Source organism: Diabrotica virgifera, chromosome 6, assembly GCF_917563875.1.
Source record: "Diabrotica virgifera virgifera chromosome 6, PGI_DIABVI_V3a".
Taxonomy (NCBI): Eukaryota; Metazoa; Arthropoda; class Insecta; order Coleoptera; family Chrysomelidae; genus Diabrotica; species Diabrotica virgifera.
The window spans coordinates 164,477,228-164,499,358 of NC_065448.1; the positions used below are offsets into that span (position 1 = coordinate 164,477,228).

The 22,131-nt window shown below is 28.6% G+C and overlaps 1 long non-coding RNA gene across 50 annotated transcripts in view; it reads left to right on the plus strand.

The window, feature by feature from the left end:
• LOC126887013 (uncharacterized) overlaps positions 1 to 22,131 on the plus strand; it is a 204,623-nt gene that overhangs the window by 27,586 nt on the left and 154,906 nt on the right. For 49 of the 50 annotated variants that reach the window (XR_007698867.1, XR_007698897.1, XR_007698886.1 and 46 more), the window contains 2 exons: positions 947 to 2,298; positions 8,388 to 20,925. This is a non-coding gene — a long non-coding RNA (uncharacterized LOC126887013). The remainder of the gene's footprint in view (positions 1 to 946; positions 2,299 to 8,387; positions 20,926 to 22,131) is intronic. The other variant, XR_007698887.1, reaches the window with a different exon arrangement.

Genomic DNA, 22,131 nt, shown 5'->3' on the forward strand with positions numbered 1-22,131 from the left:
TAGAATTATTTCGACGCTACGTTTTCAAAAAACTACAAAAAATCTTAAGTGGTACATCATTACAAAGGTTTCACAATTTTAGAGCATCGAAGATATAGATTATTTCAAAGGCTCAATAAGGTACAATTATTTCGACGCTACGTTTCCAAAAGACTACAAAAATTGTTAAATAATACAATATTACAAAGGTTTGACTATAACATCGAAGGTAAAGATTATTTCAAACGTTCAAGAAGGTAAAATTATTTCGACGCTACGTTTTCAAAAAACTACAAAAAATCTTAAATGATACATTTATTAAAAAATGTTTGATTATTACATCGAAGGTAAAGGTTATTTTAAAGGTTCAAGAAGGTAGAATTATTTCGACGCTATGTTTCCAAAAAACTACAAAAAATCTTAAATGATACATTAATACAAAGGTTTGAATATAACATCGAAGGTAAAGCTTATTTTAAAGGTTCAAGAAGGTAGAATTATTTCGACGCTACGTTTCCAAAAAACTACAAAAAATCTTAAATGATACATCATTACAAAGGTTTCACAATTTTAGAGCATCGAAGATATAGATTATTTCAAAGGCTCAATAAGGTACAATTATTTCGACGCTACGTTTCCAAAAGACTACAAAAATTGTTAAATAATACAATATTACAAAGGTTTGACTATAACATCGAAGGTAAAGATTATTTCAAACGTTCAAGAAGGTAAAATTATTTCGAAGCTACGTTTTCAAAAAACTACAAAAAATCTTAAATGATACATTTATTAAAAAATGTTTGATTATTACATCGAAGGTTAAGGTTATTTTAAAGGTTCAAGAAGGTAGAATTATTTCGACGCTACGTTTCCAAAAAACTACAAAAAATCTTATATGATACATTATTACAAAGGTTTCACAATTTTATAGCATCAAAGGTATAGATTATTTCAAAGGCTCAATAAGGTAGAATTATTTCGACGCTACGTTTCCAAAAGACTACAAAAATTCTTAAATAATACAATATTACAAAGGTTTGACTATAACATCGAAGGTAAAGATTATTTCAAACGTTCAAGAAGGTAAAATTATTTCGAAGCTACGTTTTCAAAAAACTACAAAAAATCTTAAATGATACATTAATACAAAGGTTTGATTATAACATCGAAGGTAAAGGTTATTTTAAAGGTTCAAGAAGGTAGAATTATTTCGACGCTACGTTTCCAAAAGACTACAAAAATTCTTAAATAATACAATATTACAAAGGTTTGACTATAACATCGAAGGTAAAGATTATTTCAAACGTTCAAGAAGCTAGAATTATTTCGACACTACGTTTTCAAAAAACTGCAAAAAATCTTAAATGATACATTAATACAAAGGTTTGATTATAACATCGAAGGTAAAGGTTATTTTAAAGGTTCAAGAAGGCAGAATTATTTCGACGCTACGTTTTCAAAAAACTACAAAAAATCTTAAATGATACATTAATACAAAGGTTTGACACTTTTTTAACATCGAAGGTATAGAGTATAGATTATTTCAATGATACATTAAGGTAGGATTATTTCGACGCGACGATTCCAAAAAACTACAAAAAATCTTAAATAATACATTGATATAAAGGTTTGACTATAACATCGCAGGTAAAGATTATTTCAAAGGTTCAAGAAGGTAGAATTATTTCGACGCTACGTTTTCAAAAAACTACAAAAAATCTTAAATGATACATCATTACAAAAGTTTCACAATTTTCGAGCATCGAAGATATAGATTATTTCAAAGGTTCAATAAGGTATAATTATTTCGACGCTACGTTTCCAAAAGACTACAAAAATTCTTAAATAATACAATATTACAAAGGTTTGACTATAACATCGAAGGTAAAGATTATTTCAAACGTTCAAGAAGGTAGAATTATTTCGACGCTACGTTTTGAAAAAACTACAAAAAATCTTAAATGATACATTAATACAAAGGTTTGGATATAACATGGAAGGTAAAGGTTATTTTAAAGGTTTAAGAAGGTAGAATTATTTCCACGCTACGTTTTCAAAAACTACAAAAAATCTTACATGACACATTATTACAAAGGTTTTACAATTTTATAGCATCGAAGGTATAGATTATTTCAAAGATACAATAAGGTAGAATTATTTCGACGCTACGATTCCAAAAAACTATAAAAAGTCTTAAATAATACATTAATACAAAGGTTTGACAATGTTATAGCATTGAAGGTGCAATAGGGTATAATTATTTCGACGTTACGTTTTCAAAAAACTACAAAAAATCTTAAATGATACATTAATACAAAGGTTTGATTATAACATGGAAGGTAAAGGTTATTTTAAAGGTTCAAGAAGGTAGACTTATTTCGACGCTACGTTTTCAAAAAACAAAAAAAAAATGTTAAATGATACATTAATACAAAGGTTTGACAAATTGATAACATCGAACGTATAGACAGATTATATCAAAGGTAGAATAAGGTAGAATTATTTTGACGCTACGTTTTCAAAACACTACAAAAAATGTTAAAAGATACATTATTACAAAGGTTTCACAATTTTATAGCATCGAAGATATAGATCATTTCAAAGGCTCAATAAGGTAGAATTATTTCGACGCTACGTTTTCAAAAAACTACAAACATTCTTAAATAATATAATATTACAAAGGTTTGACTGTAACATCGAAGGTAAAGATTATTTCAAACGTTCAAGAAGGTAGAATTATTTCGACGCTACGTTTTCAAAAAATACAAAAAATCTTAACCGATACATTAATACAAAGGTTTCACTGTAACATCGAAGGTAAAGATTATTTCAAACGTTCAAGAAAGTAGAATTATTTCGACGCTACGTTTTCAAAAAACTACAGAAAATTTTAAATTATACCTACATTGCTATAAAGGTTTGACTATAACATCGAAGGTAAAGATTATTTCAAATGTTAAAGAAGGTAGAATTATTTCGACGCTACGTTTTCAAAAAACTATAAAAAATCTTAAATGATACATTAATACAAAGGTTTGAAACTTTTATAACATCGAAGGTATAGATTATTTCAAAGATACAATAAGGTAGGATTATTTCGACGCGACGATTCCAAGAAACTACAAAAAATCATAAATAATACATTGATATAAAGGTTTGACTATAACATCGCAGGTAAAGATTATTTCAAAGGTTCAAGAAGGTAGAATTATTTCGACGCTACGTTTTCAAAAAACTACAAAAAATCTTAAATGGCACATTATTACAAAGGTTTCACAATTTTATAGCATTGAAGGTGCAATAGGGTAGAATTATTTCGACGCTACGTCTTCAAAAAACTACAAAAAATCTTAAATAATACATTAATACAAAAGTTTGATTATAACATCGAAGGTAAAGGTTATTTTAGAGGTTCAAGAAGGTAGAATTATTTCGACGCTACGTTTTCAAAAGACTACAAAAAAATCTTAAATGATACATTAATACAAAGGTTTGACAACTTTTGCACATTTCAGGTGTAGAATATTTCGATGGTACAATAAGGTAAAGCTATCTCAACACTATGATTCCAAAAAGTTACATTTCACTATGAAAAATCAAAAGATCCAAACTTGAATAATTTCTTCGCTAGATTCCCAACGCTGTATTTGTCTAAGCAAAACCTAAAATGTAAATTTTTTTTATCAATGCTACAAAGAAGGCCTGCAATATTTCTGGTACAAATTGAAATATCCCAAAAACATTTCAAATACGACGGCATACATTGATAACTCCCCGTTTCTTATAAAACTATATCAAGAGAAAACTACAAAAAATCTTAAATGATAGGTTAACACAAATATTTGACAATTTTTTCACATTGAAGGTGTAGATTATTTCAAGTGTACAATAATTTCAAAAACTACGATTCCAAAAAGTTACATTTCTCTATGAAAAATCAAAAGGTCCAAACATAAATATTTTCTTTGCTAGATTCCCAATGCTATATTTGTCTAAGCCAAACCGAAAAGGTCTATTTTTTTTCAATGCCACAACGAAAGCTTGCCAAATTTCTGGTGCAAAGTGAAATCTCACAAAAACATTTCAAATACGACTGCTCCCCGTTTCTTATAAAACTATATCAAGACAAAATTTAAAAAAAATCTTAAATGATAGATTAAAACAAAGATTTGACAATTTTTTCACATTGAAGGTGTAGATTATTTCGAAAGTACTATAAGGTACAATGATTTCAAAACTATGATTCCAAAAAGTTACATATCTCTATAAAAAATCAAAAGGTCCAAATTTAAATAATTTCTCGCTAGATTCTCAAAGCTATATTTGTCCAAGCAAAACCGAAAAGGTCTATTTTTATTTGAATGATACAAAGAAAGCTTGCAAAATTTCTGGTTCAAACTGAAATCTCCCAACAAGATTTCAAATACGACGCATACATTTTTACTCACCGTTTCTTATAATCCTATATCAAGAAAAAACTACAAAACATCTTATATGGTAGATTAATACAAAGGTTTGACATTGTTTCACATTGAAGGTGTAGATTATTTCGAAGGTACAATAAGGTAGAACTATTTCAACACTATGATTCCAAAAAGTTACATTTCGCTGTGAAAAATCAAAAGATCCAAACTTGAATAATTTCTTCGCTAGATTCCCAAAGCTGTATTTGTCTAAGCAAAACCTAAAAGGTAAATTTTTTTCAATGCTACAACGAAAGCTTGCAATATTTCTGGTACAAAGTGAAATCTCCCAAAAACATTTCAAATACGACGCATACATTGTTTACTCTCCGTTTGTTATAAAACTATATCAAGAAAAAACTACAAAAATCTTAAATGATAGATTAATACAAAGGTTTGATTATAACATCGAAGGTAAAGGTTATTTTAAAGGTTCAAGAAGGTAGAATTATTTCGACGCTACGTTTTCAAAAAACAAAAAAAAATGTTAAATGATACATTAATACAAAGATTTGACAAATTGATAACATCGAACGTATAGACAGATTATATCAAAGGTAGAATAAGGTAGAATTATTTTGACGCTACGTTTCCAAAAAACTACAACAATTTTTAAATGATGCATTATTTCAAAGGTTAAGGTAGAATTATTTTGACGCTACGTTTTCAAGACACTACAAAAAATCTTAAAAGATACATTATTACAAAGGTTTCACAATTTTATACCATCGAAGATATAGATTATTTCAAAGGCTCAATAAGATAGAATTATTTCGACGCTACGTTTTCAAAAAACTACAAAAAAAACTTTAATGATACATTAATACAAAGGTTTGGATATAACATGGAAGGTAAAGGTTATTTTAAAGGTTCAAGAAGGTAGAATTATTTCGACGCTACGTTTTCAAAAACTACAAAAAATCTTACATGACACATTAATACAAAGGTTTTACAATTGTATCGCATCGAAGGTATAGATTATTTCAAAGATACAATAAGGTAGAATTATTTCGACGCTACGATTCCAAAAAACTACAAAAAGTCTTAAATACATTAATGCAAAGGTTTGATAATTTTATAGCATTGAAGGTACAATAGGGTATAATTATTTCGACGTTACGTTTTCAAAAAACTACAAAAAATCTTAAATGATACATTAATACAAAGGTTTGATTATAACATCGAAGGTAAAGGTTATTTTAAAGGTTCAAGAAGGTAGAATTATTTCGACGCTACGTTTTCAAAAAACAAAAAAAATGTTAAATGATACATTAATACAAAGATTTGACAAATTGATAACATCGAACGTATAGACACATTATATCAAAGGTAGAATAAGGTAGAATTATTTTGACGCTACGTTTCCAAAAAACTACAAAAAATTTTAAATGATACATTATTTCAGAGGTACAATAAGGTAGAATTATTTTGACGCTACGTTTTCAAGACACTACAAAAAATCTTAAAAGATACATTATTACAAAGGTTTCACAATTTTATACCATCGAAGATATAGATTATTTCAAAGGCTCAATAAGGTAGAATTATTTCGACGCTACGTTTTCAAAAAACTACAAAAAAATCTTAAATGATACATTAATACAAAGGTTTGGATATAACATGGAAGGTAAAGGTTATTTTAAAGGTTCAAGAAGGTAGAATTATTTCGACGCTACGTTTTCAAAAACTACAAAAAATCTTACATGACACATTAATACAAAGGTTTTACAATTGTATGGCATCGAAGGTATAGATTATTTCAAAGATACAATAAGGTAGAATTATTTCGACGCTACGATTCCAAAAAACTACAAAAAGTCTTAAATAATACATTAATGCAAAAGTTTGATAATTTTATAGCATTGAAGGTACAATAGGGTAAAATTATTTCGACGTTACGTTTTCAGAAAACTACAAAATATCTTAAATGATACATTAATACAAAGGTTTGATTATAACATCGAAAGTAAAAGTTATTTTAAAGGTTCAAGAAGGTAGAATTATTTCGACGCTACGTTTTCAAAAAACAAAAAAAAAATGTTAAATGATACATTAATACAAAGGTTTGACAAATTGATAACATCGAACGTATAGACAGATTATATCAAAGGTAGAATTATTTTGACGCTACGTTTTCAAAAAACTACAAAAAATCTTAAATGATACATTAATACAAAGGTTTGATTATAACATCGAAGGTAAAGGTTATTTTAAAGGTTCAAGAAGGTAGAATTATTTCGACGCTACGTTTTCAAAAAACTACAGAAAATCTTAAATGACACATTAATACAAAGGTTTGACACTTTTATAACATCGAAGGTATATATTATTTCGAAGATACAATAAGGTAGGATTATTTCGACGCGACGATTCCAAAAAACTACAAAAAATCTTAAATAATACATTGATATAAAGGTTTGACTATAACATCGCAGGTAAAGATTATTTCAAAGGTTCAAGAAGGTAGAATTATTTCGACGCTACGTTTTCAAAAAACTACAAAAAATCTTAAGTGATACATCATTACAAAGGTTTCACAATTTTAGAGCATCGAAGATATAGATTATTTCAAAGGCTCAATAAGGTACAATTATTTCGACGCTACGTTTCCAAAAGACTACAAAAATTGTTAAATAATACAATATTACAAAGGTTTGACTATAACATCGAAGGTAAAGATTATTTCAAACGTTCAAGAAGGTAAAATTATTTCGACGCTACGTTTTCAAAAAACTGCAAAAAATCTTAAATGATACATTTATTAAAAAATGTTTGATTATTACATCGAAGGTAAAGGTTATTTTAAAGGTTCAAGAAGGTAGAATTATTTCGACGCTATGTTTCCAAAAAACTACAAAAAATCTTAAACATTAATACAAAGGTTTGATTATAACATCGAAGGTAAAGCTTATTTTAAAGGTTCAAGAAGGTAGAATTATTTCGACGCTACGTTTCCAAAAAACTACAAAAAATCTTAAATGATACATTATTACAAAGGTTTCATAATTTTATAGCATCAAAGGTATAGATTATTTCAAAGGCTCAATAAGGTAGAATTATTTCGACGCTATGTTTCCAAAAGACTACAAAAATTCTTAAATAATACAATATTACAAAGGTTTGACTATAACATCGAAGGTAAAGATTATTTCAAACGTTCAAGAAGGTAAAATTATTTCGAAGCTACGTTTTCAAAAAACTACAAAAAATCTTAAATAATACATTAATACAAAGGTTTGATTATAACATCGCAGGTAAAGATTATTTCAAAGGTTCAAGAAGGTAGAATTATTTCGACGCTACGTTTTCAAAAAACTACAAAAAATCTTAAATGATACATTAATACAAAGGTTTGATTATAACATCGAAGGTAAAGGTTATTTTAAAGGTTCAAGAAGGCAGAATTATTTCGACGCTACGTTTTCAAAAAACTACAAAAAATCTTAAATGATACATTAATACAAAGGTTTGACACTTTTATAACATCGAAGGTATAGAGTATAGATTATTTCAATGATACATTAAGGTACGATTATTTCGACGCGACGATTCCAAAAAACTACAAAAAATCTTAAATAATACATTGATATAAAGGTTTGACTATAACACCGCAGGTAAAGATTATTTCAAAGGTTCAAGAAGGTAGAATAATTTCGACGCTACGTTTTCAAAAAACTACAAAAAATCTTAAATGATACATCATTACAAAGGTTTCACAATTTTAGAGCATCGAAGATATAGATTATTTCAAAGGCCCAATAAGGTATAATTATTTCGACGCTACGTTTCCAAAAGACTACAAAAATTCTTAAATAATACAATATTACAAAGGTTTGACTATAACATCGAAGGTAAAGATTATTTCAAACGTTCAAAAGTAGAATTATTTCGACGCTACGTTTTCAAAAAACTACAATAAATCTTGAATGATACATTAATACAAAGGTTTGATTATAACATCGAAGGTAAAGGTTATTTTAAAGGTTCAAGAAGGTAGAATTATTTCGACGCTACGTTTCCAAAAGACTACAAAAATTCTTAAATAATACAATATTACAAAGGTTTGACTATAACATCGAAGGTAAAGATTATTTCAAACGTTCAAGAAGCTAGAATTATTTCGACGCTACGTTTTCAAAAAACTACAAAAAATCTTAAATGATACATTAATACAAAGGTTTGATTATAACATCGAAGGTAAAGGTTATTTTAAAGGTTCAAGAAGGCAGAATTATTTCGACGCTACGTTTTCAAAAAATACAAAAAATCTTAAATGATACATTAATACAAAGGTTTGACATTTTTATAACATCGAAGGTATAGAGTATAGATTATTTCAATGATACATTAAGGTACGATTATTTCGACGCGACGATTCCAAAAAACTACAAAAAATCTTAAATAATACATTGATATAAAGGTTTGACTATAACATCGCAGGTAAAGATTATTTCAAAGGTTCAAGAAGGTAGAATTATTTCGACGCTACGTTTTCAAAAAACTACAAAAAATCTTAAATGATACATCATTACAAAAGTTTCACAATTTTAGAGCATCGAAGATATAGATTATTTCAAAGGTTCAATAAGGTATAATTATTTCGACGCTACGTTTCCAAAAGACTACAAAAATTCTTAAATAATACAATATTACAAAGGTTTGACTATAACATCGAAGGTAAAGATTATTTAAAACGTTCAAAAAGGTAGAATTATTTCGACGCTACGTTTTCAAAAAACTACAAAAAATCTTAAATAATACATTAATACAAAGGTTTGACAATGTTATAGCATTGAAGGTGCAATAGGGTATAATTATTTCGACGTTACGTTTTCAAAAAACTACAAAAAATCTTAAATGATACATTAATACAAAGTTTTGATTATAACATCGAAGGTAAAGGTTATTTTAAAGGTTCAAGAAGGTAGAACTATTTCGACGCTACGTTTTCAAAAAACAAAAAAAAATGTTAAATGATACATTAATACAAAGGTTTGACAAATTGATAACATCGAACGTATAGACAGATATATCAAAGGTAGAATAAGGTAGAATTATTTTGACGCTACGTTTTCAAAACGCTACAAAAAATGTTAAAAGATACATTATTACAAAGGTTTCACAATTTTATAGCATCGAAGATATAGATTATTTCAAAGGCTCAATAAGGTAGAATTATTTCGACGCTACGTTTTCAAAAAACTACAAACATTCTTAAATAATATAATATTACAAAGGTTTGACTGTAACATCGAAGGTAAAGATTATTTCAAACGTTCAAGAAGGTAGAATTATTTCGACGCTACGTTTTCAAAAAATACAAAAAATCTTAACTGATACATTAATACAAAGGTTTGACTGTAACATCGAAGGTAAAGATTATTTCAAACGTTCAAGAAAGTAGAATTATTTCGACGCTACGTTTTCAAAAAACTACAAAAAATCTTAAATTATACCTACATTGCTATAAAGGTTTGACTATAACATCGAAGGTAAAGATTATTTCAAATGTTAAAGAAGGTAGAATTATTTCGACGCTACGTTTTAAAAAATCTTAAATGATACATTAATACAAAGGTTTGAAACTTTTATAACATCGAAGGTATAGATTATTTCAAAGATACAATAAAGTAGGATTATTTCGACGCGACGATTCCAAAAAACTACAAAAAATCTTAAATAATACATTGATATAAAGGTTTGACTATAACATCGCAGGTAAAGATTATTTCAAAGGTTCAAGAAGGTAGAATTATTTCGACGCTACGTTGTCAAAAAACTACAAAAAATCTTAAATGGCACATTATTACAAAGGTTTCACAATTTTATAGCATTGAAGGTGCAATAGGGTAGAATTATTTCGGCGCTACGTCTTCAAAAAACTACAAAAAATCTTAAATAATACATTAATACAAAAGTTTGATTATAACATCGAAGGTAAAGGTTATTTTAAAGGTTCAAGAAGGTAGAATTATTTCGACGCTACGTTTTCAAAAGACTACAAAAAAATCTTAAATGATACATTAATACAAAGGTTTGACAAGGTACAAAACTTTTGCACATTTCAGGTGTAGAATATTTCGATGGTACAATAAGGTAAAGCTATCTCAACAATACGATTCCAAAAAGTTACATTTCACTATGAAAAATCAAAAGATCCAAACTTGAATAATTTCTTCGCTAGATTCCCAACGCTGTATTTGTCTAAGCAAAACCTAAAATGTAAATTTTTTTTTCAATGCTACAAAGAAGGCCTGCAATATTTCTGGTACAAATTGAAATATCCCAAAAACATTTCAAATACGACGGCATACATTGATAACTCCCCGTTTCTTATAAAACTATATCAAGCGAAAACTACAAAAAATCTTAAATGATACATTAATACAAATGTTTGACAATTTTTGCACATTGAAGGTGTAGGTTACTTCGAAGGTACAATAAGGTAGAACTATTTCAACACTACGATTCCAAAAAGTTACATTTCTCCATAAAAAATCAAAAGATCCAAACTTGAACAATTTCTTCGCTAGATTCCCAAAGCTATATTTGTCTAAGCAAAACCTAAAAGGTAAATTTTTTTTCAATGCTACAAGGAAAGCTTGCAATATTTCTGGTACAAAAAGAAATCTTCCAAAAACATTTCAAATACGACGCATACCTTGTTTACTCCCCGTTTCTTATATATCTATATCAAGAAAAAACTACAATAAATCTTAAATGATACATTAATACAAAGGTTTGACAATTTTTTCACATTGAAGGTGTCGATTATTTCGAAGGTACAATAAGCTAGAACTATTTCAACACTACGATTCCAAAAAGTTACATTTCTCCATGAAAAATCAAAAGATCCAAACTTGAATAATTTCTTCGCTAGTTTCCCAAAGCTATATTGGTCTAAGCAAAACCTAAAAGGTAAATCATTGTTCAATGCTACAACGAAAGCTTGCAATATTACTGATACAAAGTGAAATCTCCCAAAAACATTTCAAATACGACGCATATATTTTTTACTCCCCGTTTCTTATAAAACTATATCAAGAAAAAACTACAGAAAATCTTAAATGATAGATTAATATAAAGGTTTGACAATTTTTTCAAATTGAAGGTGTCGATTATTTCGAAGGTACAATAAGGTAGAACTATTTCAACACTACGATTCCAAAAAGTTATATTTCTCTATGAAAAATCAAAAGGTCCAAATTTGAATAATGTCTCGCTAGATTCTCAAAGCTATATTTGCTCAAGCAAAACCGAAAAGTCTATTTTTATTTGAATGATACAAAGAAAGCTTGCAAAATTTCTGGTTGAAACTGAAATCTCCCAACAACATTTCAAATACGACGCATACATTTTTTAGTCCCCGTTTCTTATAAATCTATATCAAGAAAAAACTACAATAAATCTTAAATGATACATTAATACAAAGGTTTGACAATTTTTTCACATTGAAGGGGTCGATTATTTCGAAGGTACAATAAGGTAGAACTATTTCAACACTACGATTCCAAAAAGTTACATTTCTCCATGAAAAATCAAAAGATCCAAACTTGAATAATTTCTTCGCTAGATTCCCAAAGCTATATTGGTCTAAGCAAAACCTAAAAGGTAAAATTTGTTTTCAATGCTACAACGAAAGCTTGCAATATTTCTGGTACAAAGTGAAATCTCCCAAAAACATTTCAAATACGACGCATATATTTTTTACTACCCGTTTCTTATAAATCTATATCAAGAAAAAACTACAATAAATCTTAAATGATACATTAATACAAAGGTTTGACAATTTTTTCACATTGAAGGGGTCGATTATTTCGAAGGTACAATAAGGTAGAACTATTTCAACACTACGATTCCAAAAAGTTACATTTCTCCATGAAAAATCAAAAGTCCAAACTTGAATAATTTCTTCGCTATTTTCCCAAAGCTATATTGGTCTAAGCAAAACCTAAAAGGTAAATCATTGTTCAATGCTACAACGAAAGCTTGCAATATTACTGGTACAAAGTGAAATCTCCCACAAGCATTTCAAATACGACGCTTACATTGTTTACTCCCCGTTTCTTATAAAACTATATCGGGAAAAAACTACAATAAATCTTAAATGATATATTAATACAAAGGTTTGACAATTTTTGCATATTGAAGGTGTAGATTATTTCGAAGGTACAATAAGGTAGAACTATTTCAACACTACGATTCCAAAAAGTTATATTTCTCTATGAAAAATCAAAAGGTCCAAATTTGAATAATGTGTCGCTAGATTCTCAAAGCTATATTTGTTCAAGCAAAACCGAAAAGTCTATTTTTATTTGAATGATACAAAGAAAGCTTGCAAAATTTCTGGTTGAAACTGAAATCTCCCAACAACATTTCAAATACGACGCATACATTTTTTACTCCCCGTTTCTTATAAATCTATATCAACAAAAAACTACAATAAATCTTAAATGATACATTAATACAAAGGTTTGACAATTTTTTCAGATTGAAGGTGTCGATTATTTCGAAGGTACAATAAGGTAGAACTATTTCAACACTACGATTCCAAAAAGTTACATTTCTCCATAAAAAATCAAAAGATCCAAACTTGAATAATTTCTTCGCTAGATTCCCAAAGCTATATTTGTCTAAGCAAAACCTAAAAGGTAAATTTTTTTTCAATGCTACAAGGAAACCTTGCAATATTTCTGGTACAAAAAGAAATCTTCCAAAAACATTTCAAATACTACGCATACATTATTTACTCCCCGTTTCTTATAAAACTATATCAAGAAAAAACTACAATAAATCTTAAATGATACATTAATACAAATGTTTGACAATTTTTGCACATTGAAGGTGTAGGTTACTTCGAAGGTACAATAAGGTAGAACTATTTCAGCACTACGATTCCAAAAAGTTACATTTCTCTATGAAAAATCAAAAGATCCAAACTTGAATAATTTCTTCGCTAGATTCCCAAAGCTATATTTGTCTAAACAAACCCTAAAAGGTAAATTTTTTTTCAATGCTACAACGAAGGCTTGCAATATTTCTGGTACAAAGTGAAAGCTCCCAAAAACATTTCAAATACGACGCATATATTTTTTACTCCCCGTTTCTTATAAAACTATATCAAGAAAAAACTACAAAAAATCTTAAATGATAGGTTAATATAAAGGTTTGACAATTTTTTCACATTGATGGTGTCGATTATTTCGAAGGTACAATAAGGTAGAACTATTTCAACACTACGATTCCAAAAAGTTACATTTCTCCATGAAAAATCAAAAGATCCAAACTTGAATAATTTCTTCGCTAGATTCCAAAGCTATATTGGTCTAAGCAAAACCTAAAAGGTAACTCATTTTTCAATGCTACAACGAAGGCTTGCAATATTTCTGGTACAAAGTGAAAGCTCCCAAAAACATTTCAAATACGACGCATATATTTTTTACTCCCCGTTTCTTATAAAACTATATCAAGAAAAAACTACAAAAAATCTTAAATGATAGGTTAATATAAAGGTTTGACAATTATTTCACATTGAAGGAGTTGATTATTTCGAAGGTACAATAAGGTAGAACTATTTCAACACTACGATTCCAAAAAGTTACATTTCTCCATAAAAAATCAAAAGATCCAAACTTGAATAATTTCTTCGCTAGATTCCCAAAGCTATATTTGTCTAAGCAAAACCTAAAAGGTAAATTTTTTTTCAATGCTACAAGGAAAGCTTGCAATATTTCTGGTACAAAGTGAAATCTTCCAAAAACATTTCAAATACGACGCATACCTTGTTTACTCACCGTTTCTTATAAAACTATATCAAGAAAAAACTACAATAAATCTTAAATGATACATTAGTACAAAGGTTTGACAATTTTTTCACATTGAAGGAGTAGAATATTTCGAAGGTACAAAAAGGTACAATGATTTCAACACTACGATTCCAAAAAGTTATATTCCTCTATGAAAAATCAAAAGATCCAAACTTGAGTAATTTCTTCGCTAGATTCCCAAAGCTATATTTGTCTAAGCAAATCCTAAAAGGTAATTTTGTTTCAATGCTACAAGGAAAGCTTGCAATATTTCTGGTACAAAAGAAATCTTCCAAAAACATTTCAAATACGACGCATACATTGTTTACTCCCCGTTTCTTATAAAACTATATCAAGAAAAAACTACAATAAATATTAAATGATACATTATTACACAGGTTTGACAATTTTTGCACATTGAAGGTGTAGATTATTTCGAAGGTACAATAAGGTAGAACTATTTCAACACTACGATTCCAAAAAGTTACATTCCTCTATGCAAAATCAAAAGATCCAAACTTGAATAATTTCTTCGCTAGTTTCCCAAAGCTATATTGGTCTAAGCAAAACCTAAAAGGTAAATCATTGTTCAATGCTACAACGACAGCTTGCAATATTACTGGTACAAAGTGATATCTCCCAAAAACATTTCAAATACGACGCATATATTTTTTACTCCCCGTTTCTTATAAAACTATATCAAGAAAAAATTACAAAAAATCTTAAATGATAGGTTAATATAAAGGTTTGACAATTTTTTCACATTGAAGGTGTCGATTATTTGGAAGGTACAATAAGGTAGAACTATTTCAACACTACGATTCCAAAAAGTTACATTTCTCCATGAAAAATCAAAAGATCCAAACTTGAATAATTTCTTCGCTAGATTCCAAAGCTATATTGGTCTAAGCAAAACCTAAAAGATAACTCATTTTTCAATGCTACAACGAAAGCTTGCAATATTTCTGGTACAAATTGAAATCTCCCAAAAACATTTCAAACACGACGCATATATTTTTTACTCCCCGTTTCTTATAAAACTATATCAAGAAAAAACTACAAAAAATCTTAAATGATAGGTTAATATAAAGGTTTGACAATTTTTTCACATTGAAGGTGTCGATTATTTCGAAGGTACAATAAGGTAGAACTATTTCAACACTACGATTCCAAAAAGTTACATTTCTCCATAAAAAATCTAAAGATCCAAACTTGAATAATTTCTTCGCTAGATTCCCAAAGCTATATTTGTGTAAGCAAACCCTAAAAGGTAAATTTTTTTTCAATGCCCCAAGGAAAGCTTGCTATATTTCTGGTACAAAGTGAAATCTTCAAAAAACATTTCAAATACGACGCATACATTATTTACTCCCCGTTTCTTATAAAACTATATCAAGAAAAAACTACAATAAATCTTAAATGATACATTAATACAAAGGTTTGACAATTTTTTCACATTGAAGGTGTCGATTATTTCGAAGGAACAATAAGCTAGAACTATTTCAACACTACGATTCCAAAAAGCTACATTTCTCCATGAAAAATCAAAAGATCCAAACTTGAATAATTTCTAAAAGTTTCCCAAAGCTATATTGGTCTAAGCAAAACCTAAAAGGTAAATCATTGTTCAATGCTACAACGAAAGCTTGCAATATTACTGATAAAAAGTGAAATCTCCCAAAAACATTTCAAATACGACGCATATATTTTTTACTCCCCGTTTCTTATAAAACTATATCAAGAAAAACTACAAAAAATCTTAAATGATAGATTAATATAAAGGTTTGACAATTTTTGCACATTGAAGGTGTAGATTATTTCGAAGGTACAATAAGGTAGAACTATTTCAACACTACGATTCCAAAAAGTTACATTCCTCTATGAAAAATCAAAGGATCCAAACTTGAATAATTTCTTCGCTAGTTTCCCAAAGCTATATTGGTCTAAGCAAAACCTAAAAGGTAAATCATTGTTCAATGCTACAACGAAAGCTTGCAATATTACTGGTACAAAGTGAAATCTCCCACAAGCATTTCAAATACGACGCTTACATTGTTTACTCCCCGTTTCTTATAAAACTATATCGGGAAAAAACTACAATAAATCTTAAATGATATATTAATACAAAGGTTTGACAATTTTTGCATATTGAAGGTGTAGATTATTTCGAAGGTACAATAAGGTAGAACTATTTCAACACTACGATTCCAAAAAGTTATATTTCTCTATGAAAAATCAAAAGGTCCAAATTTGAATAATGTGTCGCTAGATTCTCAAAGCTATATTTGTTCAAGCAAAACCGAAAAGTCTATTTTTATTTGAATGATACAAAGAAAGCTTGCAAAATTTCTGGTTGAAACTGAAATCTCCCAACAACATTTCAAATACGACGCATACATTTTTTACTCCCCGTTTCTTATAAATCTATATCAACAAAAAACTACAATAAATCTTAAATGATACATTAATACAAAGGTTTGACAATTTTTTCAGATTGAAGGTGTCGATTATTTCGAAGGTACAATAAGGTAGAACTATTTCAACACTACGATTCCAAAAAGTTACATTTCTCCATAAAAAATCAAAAGATCCAAACTTGAATAATTTCTTCGCTAGATTCCCAAAGCTATATTTGTCTAAGCAAAACCTAAAAGGTAAATTTTTTTTCAATGCTACAAGGAAACCTTGCAATATTTCTGGTACAAAAAGAAATCTTCCAAAAACATTTCAAATACGACGCATACATTATTTACTCCCCGTTTCTTATAAAACTATATCAAGAAAAAACTACAATAAATCTTAAATGATACATTAATACAAATGTTTGACAATTTTTGCACATTGAAGGTGTAGGTTACTTCGAAGGTACAATAAGGTAGAACTATTTCAGCACTACGATTCCAAAAAGTTACATTTCTCTATGAAAAATCAAAAGATCCAAACTTGAATAATTTCTTCGCTAGATTCCCAAAGCTATATTTGTCTAAGCAAACCCTAAAAGGTATATTTTTTTTCAATGCTACAAAGAAAGCTTGCAATATTTCTGGTACAAAAAGAAATCTTCCAAAAACATTTCAAATACGACGCATACATTGTTTACTCCCCGTTTCTTATAAAACTATATCAAGAAAAAACTACAAAAAATCTTAAATGATAGGTTAATATAAAGGTTTGACAATTTTTTCACATTGATGGTGTCGATTATTTCGAAGGTACAATAAGGTAGAACTATTTCAACACTACGATTCTAAAAAGTTACATTTCTCCATGAAAAATCAAAAGATCCAAACTTGAATAATTTCTTCGCTAGATTCCAAAGCTATATTGGTCTAAGCAAAACCTAAAAGGTAACTCATTTTTCAATGCTACAACGAAGGCTTGCAATATTTCTGGTACAAAGTGAAAGCTCCCAAAAACATTTCAAATACGACGCATATATTTTTTACTCCCCGTTTCTTATAAAACTATATCAAGAAAAAACTACAAAAAATCTTAAATGATAGGTTAATATAAAGGTTTGACAATTATTTCACATTGAAGGAGTTGATTATTTCGAAGGTACAATAAGGTAGAACTATTTCAACACTACGATTCCAAAAAGTTACATTTCTCCATAAAAAATCAAAAGATCCAAACTTGAATAATTTCTTCGCTAGATTCCCAAAGCTATATTTGTCTAAGCAAAACCTAAAAGGTAAATTTTTTTTCAATGCTACAAGGAAAGCTTGCAATATTTCTGGTACAAAGTGAAATCTTCCAAAAACATTTCAAATACGACGCATACCTTGTTTACTCACCGTTTCTTATAAAACTATATCAAGAAAAAACTACAATAAATCTTAAATGATACATTAGTACAAAGGTTTGACAATTTTTTCACATTGAAGGAGTAGAATATTTCGAAGGTACAAAAAGGTACAATGATTTCAACACTACGATTCCAAAAAGTTATATTCCTCTATGAAAAATCAAAAGATCCAAACTTGAGTAATTTCTTCGCTAGATTCCCAAAGCTATATTTGTCTAAGCAAATCCTAAAAGGTAATTTTGTTTCAATGCTACAAGGAAAGCTTGCAATATTTCTGGTACAAAAGAAATCTTCCAAAAACATTTCAAATACGACGCATACATTGTTTACTCCCCGTTTCTTATAAAACTATATCAAGAAAAAACTACAATAAATATTAAATGATACATTATTACACAGGTTTGACAATTTTTGCACATTGAAGGTGTAGATTATTTCGAAGGTACAATAAGGTAGAACTATTTCAACACTACGATTCCAAAAAGTTACATTCCTCTATGCAAAATCAAAAGATCCAAACTTGAATAATTTCTTCGCTAGTTTCCCAAAGCTATATTGGTCTAAGCAAAACCTAAAAGGTAAATCATTGTTCAATGCTACAACGACAGCTTGCAATATTACTGGTACAAAGTGATATCTCCCAAAAACATTTCAAATACGACGCATATATTTTTTACTCCCCGTTTCTTATAAAACTATATCAAGAAAAAATTACAAAAAATCTTAAATGATAGGTTAATATAAAGGTTTGACAATTTTTTCACATTGAAGGTGTCGATTATTTCGAAGGTACAATAAGGTAGAACTATTTCAACACTACGATTCCAAAAAGTTACATTTCTCCATGAAAAATCAAAAGATCCAAACTTGAATAATTTCTTCGCTAGATTCCAAAGCTATATTGGTCTAAGCAAAACCTAAAAGATAACTCATTTTTCAATGCTACAACGAAAGCTTGCAATATTTCTGGTACAAATTGAAATCTCCCAAAAACATTTCAAACACGACGCATATATTTTTTACTCCCCGTTTCTTATAAAACTATATCAAGAAAAAACTACAAAAAATCTTAAATGATAGGTTAATATAAAGGTTTGACAATTTTTTCACATTGAAGGTGTCGATTATTTCGAAGGTACAATAAGGTAGAACTATTTCAACACTACGATTCCAAAAAGTTACATTTCTCCATAAAAAATATAAAGATCCAAACTTGAATAATTTCTTCGCTAGATTCCCAAAGCTATATTTGTCTAAGCAAAACCTAAAAGGTAAATTTTTTTCAATGCTACAAGGAAAGCTTGCAATATTTCTGGTACAAAGTGAAATCTTCCAAAAACATTTCAAATACGACGCATACCTTGTTTACTCACCGTTTCTTATAAAACGATATCAAGAAAAAACTACAATAAATCTTAAATGATACATTAATACAAATGTTTGACAATTTTTGCACATTGAAGGTGTAGGTTACTTCGAAGGTACAATAAGGTAGAACTATTTCAGCACTACGATTCCAAAAAGTTACATTTCTCTATGAAAAACCAAAAGATCCAAACTTGAATAATTTCTTCGCTAGATTCCCAAAGCTATATTTGTCTAAGCAAACCCTAAAAGGTAAATTTTTTTTCAATGCTACAAAGAAAGCTTGCAATATTTCTGGCACAAAAAGAAATCTTCCAAAAACATTTCAAATACGACGCATACATTGTTTACTCCCCGTTTCTTATAAAACTATATCAAGAAAAAACTACAATAAATCTTAAATGATACATTAATACAAAGGTTTGACAATTTTTTCACATTGAAGGTGTCGATTATTTCGAAGGTACAATAAGCTAGAACTATTTCAACACTACGATTCCAAAAAGTGACATTTCTCCATGAAAAATCAAAAGATCCAAACTTGAATAATTTCTTCGCTAGTTTCCCAAAGCTATATTGGTCTAAGCAAAACCTAAAAGGTAAATCATTGTTCAATGCTACAACGAAAGCTTGCAATATTACTGGTACAAAGTGAAATCTCCCACAAGCATTTCAAATACGACGCTTACATTGTTTACTCCCCGTTTCTTATAAAACTATATCGGGAAAAAACTACAATAAATCTTAAATGATATATTAATACAAAGGTTTGACAATTTTTGCATATTGAAGGTGTAGATTATTTCGAAGGTACAATAAGGTAGAACTATTTCAACACTACGATTCCAAAAAGTTATATTTCTCTATGAAAAATCAAAAGGTCCAAATTTGAATAATGTGTCGCTAGATTCTCAAAGCTATATTTGTTCAAGCAAAACCGAAAAGTCTATTTTTATTTGAATGATACAAAGAAAGCTTGCAAAATTTCTGGTTGAAACTGAAATCTCCCAACAACATTTCAAATACGACGCATACATTTTTTAGTCCCCGTTTCTTATAAATCTATATCAAGAAAAAACTACAATAAATCTTAAATGATACATTAATACAAAGGTTTGACAATTTTTTCACATTGAAGGGGTCGATTATTTCGAAGGTACAATAAGGTAGAACTATTTCAACACTACGATTCCAAAAAGTTACATTTCTCCATGAAAAATCAAAAGATCCAAACTTGAATAATTTCTTCGCTAGATTCCCAAAGCTATATTGGTCTAAGCAAAACCTAAAAGGTAAAATTTGTTTTCAATGCTACAACGAAAGCTTGCAATATTTCTGGTACAAAGTGAAATCTCCCAAAAACATTTCAAATACGACGCATATATTTTTTACTACCCGTTTCTTATAAATCTATATCAAGAAAAAACTACAATAAATCTTAAATGATACATTAATACAAAGGTTTGACAATTTTTTCACATTGAAGGGGTCGATTATTTCGAAGGTACAATAAGGTAGAACTATTTCAACACTACGATTCCAAAAAGTTACATTTCTCCATGAAAAATCAAAAGTCCAAACTTGAATAATTTCTTCGCTATTTTCCCAAAGCTATATTGGTCTAAGCAAAACCTAAAAGGTAAATCATTGTTCAATGCTACAACGAAAGCTTGCAATATTACTGGTACAAAGTGAAATCTCCCACAAGCATTTCAAATACGACGCTTACATTGTTTACTCCCCGTTTCTTATAAAACTATATCGGGAAAAAACTACAATAAATCTTAAATGATATATTAATACAAAGGTTTGACAATTTTTGCATATTGAAGGTGTAGATTATTTCGAAGGTACAATAAGGTAGAACTATTTCAACACTACGATTCCAAAAAGTTATATTTCTCTATGAAAAATCAAAAGGTCCAAATTTGAATAATGTGTCGCTAGATTCTCAAAGCTATATTTGTTCAAGCAAAACCGAAAAGTCTATTTTTATTTGAATGATACAAAGAAAGCTTGCAAAATTTCTGGTTGAAACTGAAATCTCCCAACAACATTTCAAATACGACGCATACATTTTTTACTCCCCGTTTCTTATAAATCTATATCAACAAAAAACTACAATAAATCTTAAATGATACATTAATACAAAGGTTTGACAATTTTTTCAGATTGAAGGTGTCGATTATTTCGAAGGTACAATAAGGTAGAACTATTTCAACACTACGATTCCAAAAAGTTACATTTCTCCATAAAAAATCAAAAGATCCAAACTTGAATAATTTCTTCGCTAGATTCCCAAAGCTATATTTGTCTAAGCAAAACCTAAAAGGTAAATTTTTTTTCAATGCTACAAGGAAACCTTGCAATATTTCTGGTACAAAAAGAAATCTTCCAAAAACATTTCAAATACTACGCATACATTATTTACTCCCCGTTTCTTATAAAACTATATCAAGAAAAAACTACAATAAATCTTAAATGATACATTAATACAAATGTTTGACAATTTTTGCACATTGAAGGTGTAGGTTACTTCGAAGGTACAATAAGGTAGAACTATTTCAGCACTACGATTCCAAAAAGTTACATTTCTCTATGAAAAATCAAAAGATCCAAACTTGAATAATTTCTTCGCTAGATTCCCAAAGCTATATTTGTCTAAACAAACCCTAAAAGGTAAATTTTTTTTCAATGCTACAACGAAGGC